Source organism: Alligator sinensis, unplaced genomic scaffold (assembly GCF_000455745.1).
Source record: "Alligator sinensis unplaced genomic scaffold, ASM45574v1 scaffold907_1, whole genome shotgun sequence".
NCBI classification, from domain to species: domain Eukaryota; kingdom Metazoa; phylum Chordata; order Crocodylia; family Alligatoridae; genus Alligator; species Alligator sinensis.
Genome location: NW_005841925.1, coordinates 2185123 through 2191143, shown reverse-complemented (window position 1 = coordinate 2191143; position 6021 = coordinate 2185123).

Sequence of the window (6021 nt, the reverse complement as noted above, 5' to 3'; positions counted from 1 at the left end):
TGACTGCCACCTTGCAAGCACTTTGCGGTAGAAATGTTTCTCAGAAAAGGAACAAAAGGTGCCTGAGCTCCAGCAGAGCGAGCCGTCAGCTTGTTAGGAGGCTTCTCCTTGAATACATCAAAACAGTTTTTCATGCAAAAGATAATTCATTTCAAACATTATTAGGAGGAAGCTGCTTGCTCTGAAGCCCTTTGGATGTAAATTTAAAGAAGAAGGGTCCTGTGGCACTGCAACATAAGCAGTTTCTTACCTTTATTGTTATGAGGTTGTGGGGTGGGGGGAGGTTAGTAAGAAAATTGTTCTACTGAGCTTGAAGTTGCAAACTTTCCTACATGTAAATTTGGAGGGTGGACCTAGGAAGACCATGTCCTTGAAAAACTGAATGTACGGTGGTTCTGTCATGAGGGCTTGATGTTCTCCTAGCAGAGGTTTTAGTAGATAAGCACACTGTGGTACCTACATTTGATGCATAATAGATATATAGTATGTAGATGACACAAGTACCAGAAATCCTGAGAAAGGCAAGGATCTCCAATGAAAAAGAAAATTCTGATAGAGTCTTTCAAGAATCACACAGCTAGGATGTGAAGAAATGGGGCGTCTTTGAACTGGAAAATGAATAATTTAAATAGCTACCAAATGCACACTGATAGAGTTAAATAAGATACTTTTTAGTTCAAGTTAACAGCTAATGTAAAATGTCCTGTGCAGGTCACTGAAAGCAGAAGGGACTTATGGATGAGCACTTTCTGTTATAAAATGCTCTCATTTGAACAGGTCAATCATTCTGAAGGAGTCTTTTCCACCGCAGAAACCTGTTAAGAATCAAAGAAGGGTTAGCCATTCAGCTCCAGGATCTAAGATGAAAACTATTGGCTAGGGTGTAGGGGAATGAAATCATTTCCAGGAGTATAATCTGTGAGATTTTTGTTCCTCCTCCAGGGAACTGGAGGGAGATGACAGAATATTTGAGCCAAAGGAAAATTCTACTTTTTAACTCCTGGGTGCCCTGGTTTGGAGGCAGGGTGCTCAGATGTTTCCATCAGGTATTCTCTGAGGCATGACTCTTCCAGGACTTTATAGTTCAATCCATGACAGACTTTCAGATGTCTCACTTGAAGGCAAATCAAGCATTTTTTATGCTTTTGACCAGTGAGCGAAACAGCCTCATAGGAAGAAAGGAAAGCGGAGGCTAAAGACTTCTGTGTTGTAATACGGTCTTTAAGGAGGACACCTCAGGGCTTCCAAAGCCAGCATTTCTTTTCTACCTGGGATGCTCTGAAATTACTACTTATTCCAATGAAGTACACCTATAAATTATTTACATATTAACAAGTAATTATTTGTACGGAAGAGACTGCAAGCTTGAGGCAACATGAGATACTTCACCTCTCAGCATATGCAACCAGGAGGACTGAGAAAGGGCAGGGAGGTTCCACCCCCTTTTTGGACAAGGAGGCAGAGGACGAGCACTACCCCTGCAGAGACTACTGCCAAGTCTCCACAGTGGGTACACAAAGTACAGTCACACCTACAGATGGAATTAGTATATACACATCAGTACTGAGAAGATACAGAGGTAGAACACACTGAACTATTCTCTCTCATGGAGGCCAGGTCAATTCATTATTGATGGGGTTAGTGGAGGAACTGAAATCATGTTATGTCAATTATGGATTATGTGAGGAAGATGATTCTTGTATTCACATGCTCTCTGGAAGCAGGTCAGGCTCAAGGGGCCTTTAAATGCATATACTGAGACACAGCCCTGAACAGCCCCATGGAAAGCTGATGTTTCCTGGTAATTGTTTCAGATCTGGCAATATCTGTCTAGCCAATTGCTATACTTCATTATATTACTGGGAATTTGCTTGAGGACTGAGAGTTCTCCTTGTAATTATTTCTCCACTTCATCTTGAGCTGCAGACCCGGATGGCACTTTAGCAGTATTTGGATCTGGACATTATTTATGACCTTGTGAATTAATTTGCTTTATGAAATCTGACTTCACTTAATAATGAAATCACTGCAGCTAGACTAGAGTCTAATTTGGAAACTAGACAGTCTTCCAAAATAGAGCTGGCTTCACTCAAGTGAGGTTTTAAAAGAGGCTTAGTCCTTTGCTTATGTGCATTAACCCCAGGGCAGTAGGTTGTATACCCATTAAACTTGCAAGGTGGGGTCCTTAATTAAATTGTGGAAAGCACTTAGGCTAAAGTGGTTGAACTTCAGTGTCTGAACCTTCACCTGAGGACCAAAATCAGGGGTCTGCAATACATGGCCTGTGGGCTATATTTGATCACCAGAGCCCTGGATCGCCCACAGAGTCTGAGGGCTTTACTTATGCCAGAGCCTGTGCTGGGGCCAAACAGCTTCCAGTTGCATCTGCTGTTTCTCTTCCTTACCCCCAGGCCTCCTTTCCTCCACAGGTGCAGGTTACAGACAGTGTGGGTGAGGGAGCTGTGCCAGGGTGGGGTAGCTGGAAACTGTCCACACTGCTGCTGCTTCATCCTCCCCACTTCCCCATCCCCTACCTCCCAGATGTAACCTAGAATCATAGAAAATGAGGGTTGGAAGGGACCTCAGGAGATTTAGTCCAACCCTTGGCTCAGAGGACCACCCCTGGTTTCCAGCTGTTCAGCCCTAGTGCAGCTCCCAAGCTGGAAGCTAGGCTTAGCCCCAGCTGAGGAGTGGGGAGGGACAGGTAGAAATGGCAGCAGAGTCCAGTTGTTTGACCCAGCCTGACAGAGGTGCAGGGAAAGCCCTCTAGTACCAATATGCTCTACCTGGTTGATGCAGAATGCCCATCTAAATAATTGCTTTTAGGACCCATTAGAGCAGCAGGGAACATTCTGCACCATGGCTATACTAGGGCAGCTGTAAGAAACCCACACAAGTTTTGCCTTTGTTCCTGAACAGCTCTAGGCCTCCTCTGACTTACAGCTCAGAATCCAGGCCTGAATCTATGTAATTTAGCTCTTGCTGCTCATCTGGCCACACACTGGTTATTTCCTTCCTTTTATAATTTGCCATTTCATTCCCTTCTCTTAGGACAAAGGTTCTTTTTCATTAAAAAGGACCTGATTCTTGTTAAAGCAGCTGCAGTGACAGAACATGGCATACTGCCCAAATGCACCATGCTGGGAATAATACAAGCACAACACTCAGTAACCTTGTCTAACACTCAGGCTCCTACACAAAGCTTGTTGGGATCAGGTGACAGAAAAACCAACACTGGTGCTCTAAAATGGACTTCATCATGGAACAGGGCTAGTGATTGCAGCTCCACCTGCTTCTGTGCAGACATTTTACATCCCGCTTGGGCACATTCTGGTGCAGATCTAGCAAGAAGCTTGCAATGTGGAATGGGTGCTAGTTTTTACATATTGATGACTTACAGCATGGCTTTTACCAGTGGTAATGAAGCAGGGATAAGTTTCCTGAAAACCATCTTAATAAAAAGGACTTTATTTTTAATAGCCCAAGGACTGTTCCAGCCTCACACTCACCGTTGTGAAGCAGAGCTTGCTGAAGGATGTGCTGTTTAACTACAAATTTGTCCTGAGAGCCTACTTCAATGAGTGGAGGATTTTTCAAAAGTGCTCACCCTTAAACTCAATGCTAAAGGACTCTTTTCCATCTCAAGAGGGAGCAGACTCAGTCCCCACTGCACACTGCAAAGAAGTTTCAGCCTCTTTGAAGCCTATCACTAAGCAGAGTGGCTTGCAAAAGGAGGGAACATTTCCCTTCCTGTAAGCAAAGTCACTTACAAGTATTTGGTGAGCACAACTACATGCTGGGAGACACCCCCCCCCAAATTACCTTATGAGGAATGAAGCATCTCTACTCACAGGTGTCATCTGGCAATGAGCTGGATGCAAGAACCAACCCAAACTGAAGCACAGGAGTGCTGCACCTAATAGCAGCATATTGTTTGTGGTTTTAGCTAAGTAACACCATGTTTTAAAGCCTGTGCTTAAGGTAACAGGTGAAGAACCAATTGGTCAGCATTCAGGGAGCCCTAGTAACTAAGTAGCAAACACAAAGTTTAGGATCGGAAAGGCCTCCCAAATTAAGTCCAGGCCTCTGCTATTGCAGGCAAACATCCCTGTCAGATCAACCAAAATCTGAGTCAGGGTTTTTGCTTACACGACAACTGGAAGGCTGATCCAACCTTGTAACTGATAACCATGCTCAGAAGCTTCCAGTCTAATTTGAATCATAGCTAGTTTCTATGTTAAACATTGCTCTTTAGGCTTTTTCTTCTTGCTTGGAATTTAACCCGTGAAGTATTTATAGATAAAACAATCATTTCCCCTTTCACATTTTGGTTTGCTAAGATAAACAAGTCAAAGATTTTTAACCTCCTTTTGCAAACTAGGCCATTTCCTTTTTGTTAGAGTGGCAGTTATCTTCACTTTTTTCATTTTGAATCAAGTCTCCCTTCAGTATGGCTAAGCAAAACAGTGCATAAACGCATGAAAGTGAGAATGTAACATCCTGACATGACATAAAATTTAATCCTGGTAATACTGTACAGGAAATACCTCAGCTAAATGCATCTTAGGCTCATATTTGCCTTTTCCAAAGCTGTATCAACGTGGCTATATCTGATGGGCAGTAGTCACCATCCTGCCAAGCTTACCCAATGGATGGACTCCAGCCTACAATAGGAACTTGAAACCTTATGCATAACCTTGCACTTTGTACTATGGACTGGGATGTGCGAATTCACTCTACTGCTCTGTATAATCCAACTGTACTGATGAGGTTCCCTGTCATTTTGGTAGCGACTTACTGGCAGTTTAGTCCCAAAACTGATCAGGAAGCTGCATTAGTACTTTCCTTCCAACATCACTCAACCCAGCTCTGGAGTTGGCCTCCTACCTCAATATGCACTACACGGTAATAACCTGCTTGGCAGACACTTGCTAACTGCCTCCAAGTCATCTCATGTAAATTAAAAGATCTCAGCAGTGTTATGCTATGGAGTAGGAACTGTTCTCCTTCTTTCTTAACCTGGTCTCTCTCTCATTTTACTTTCTCAAGCTATATTCTTCACATTTAAGAGGACCTTTACAACTCAGTTTTATTATCGTGACTAGTCCCTCTACATCTAGGATGTTTAAGTACCTAAGCTTTATATAGCAATCTATGGGTAGAAATACTCCCCTGCTCCTCCCCCCTCCAAAGATAAAAAGCCCACTTTTCTCATGTTCATGCTTTGCATTGCAACTGCCTTTAAAAGATATAAAAGTTTACATTATGCTAGTTATACCAGCCAACTTTAATGGTAGATCTTTCCTACTAATGCTTGTAGAGGTATACTGTAGTGTAGTAGAGCTGAGAACATCACATTCACCTTCTGGTGAAGAGGAACATCTCTATATGAGCCTGTTCTCCATTGTGCTGTTTATTACAGCCTACTTTTAGAGGAAGACTTAATACAGCATGATCTTTAAACTTGGATTAGAAGAATAAAAGACCACGTGTCAGGTTTGATTTTTTTCCCTCCACTGATGATACATGAATGCTTCACAGGTTGCAATGCCAGTTTTGGAGCTTGAGAAATGTGGTCTCCCACCCCCACCCCAGGTATTCTGAATTTCATCTATATTTGAGGCAGCTCCCTCCAGAATCAGACAACAACTTTTTAAACACTGGGCTACTTTAAAAAGAGTAGCAAATGAACATCCTACATTTCTTTAACTTGCAACAATCTCCTATGCAAGGAGGAGAGAGAGACAACTTGAGAGTTATTGTTTTTAATACAGTATGTTAGAAAATACAAATAAAATAAATGATCAAAATAAAATGAGTTCCTGAAATCTAAAGATTTCTTTGTGACATTTACACACATGCTGTAGATTTCACAGATTATACACATTACTGTTCCCCCCAAGACGCTCCATTTACTGGACTGCTGGAACAAGATGGAGCTTGGACATTTAAATAAGCGCCTCAACCCAATTCTGTATTTAGGGGGGGTGGGGGAGAGTCCCCTTTCTTCTGAGTAGGGAA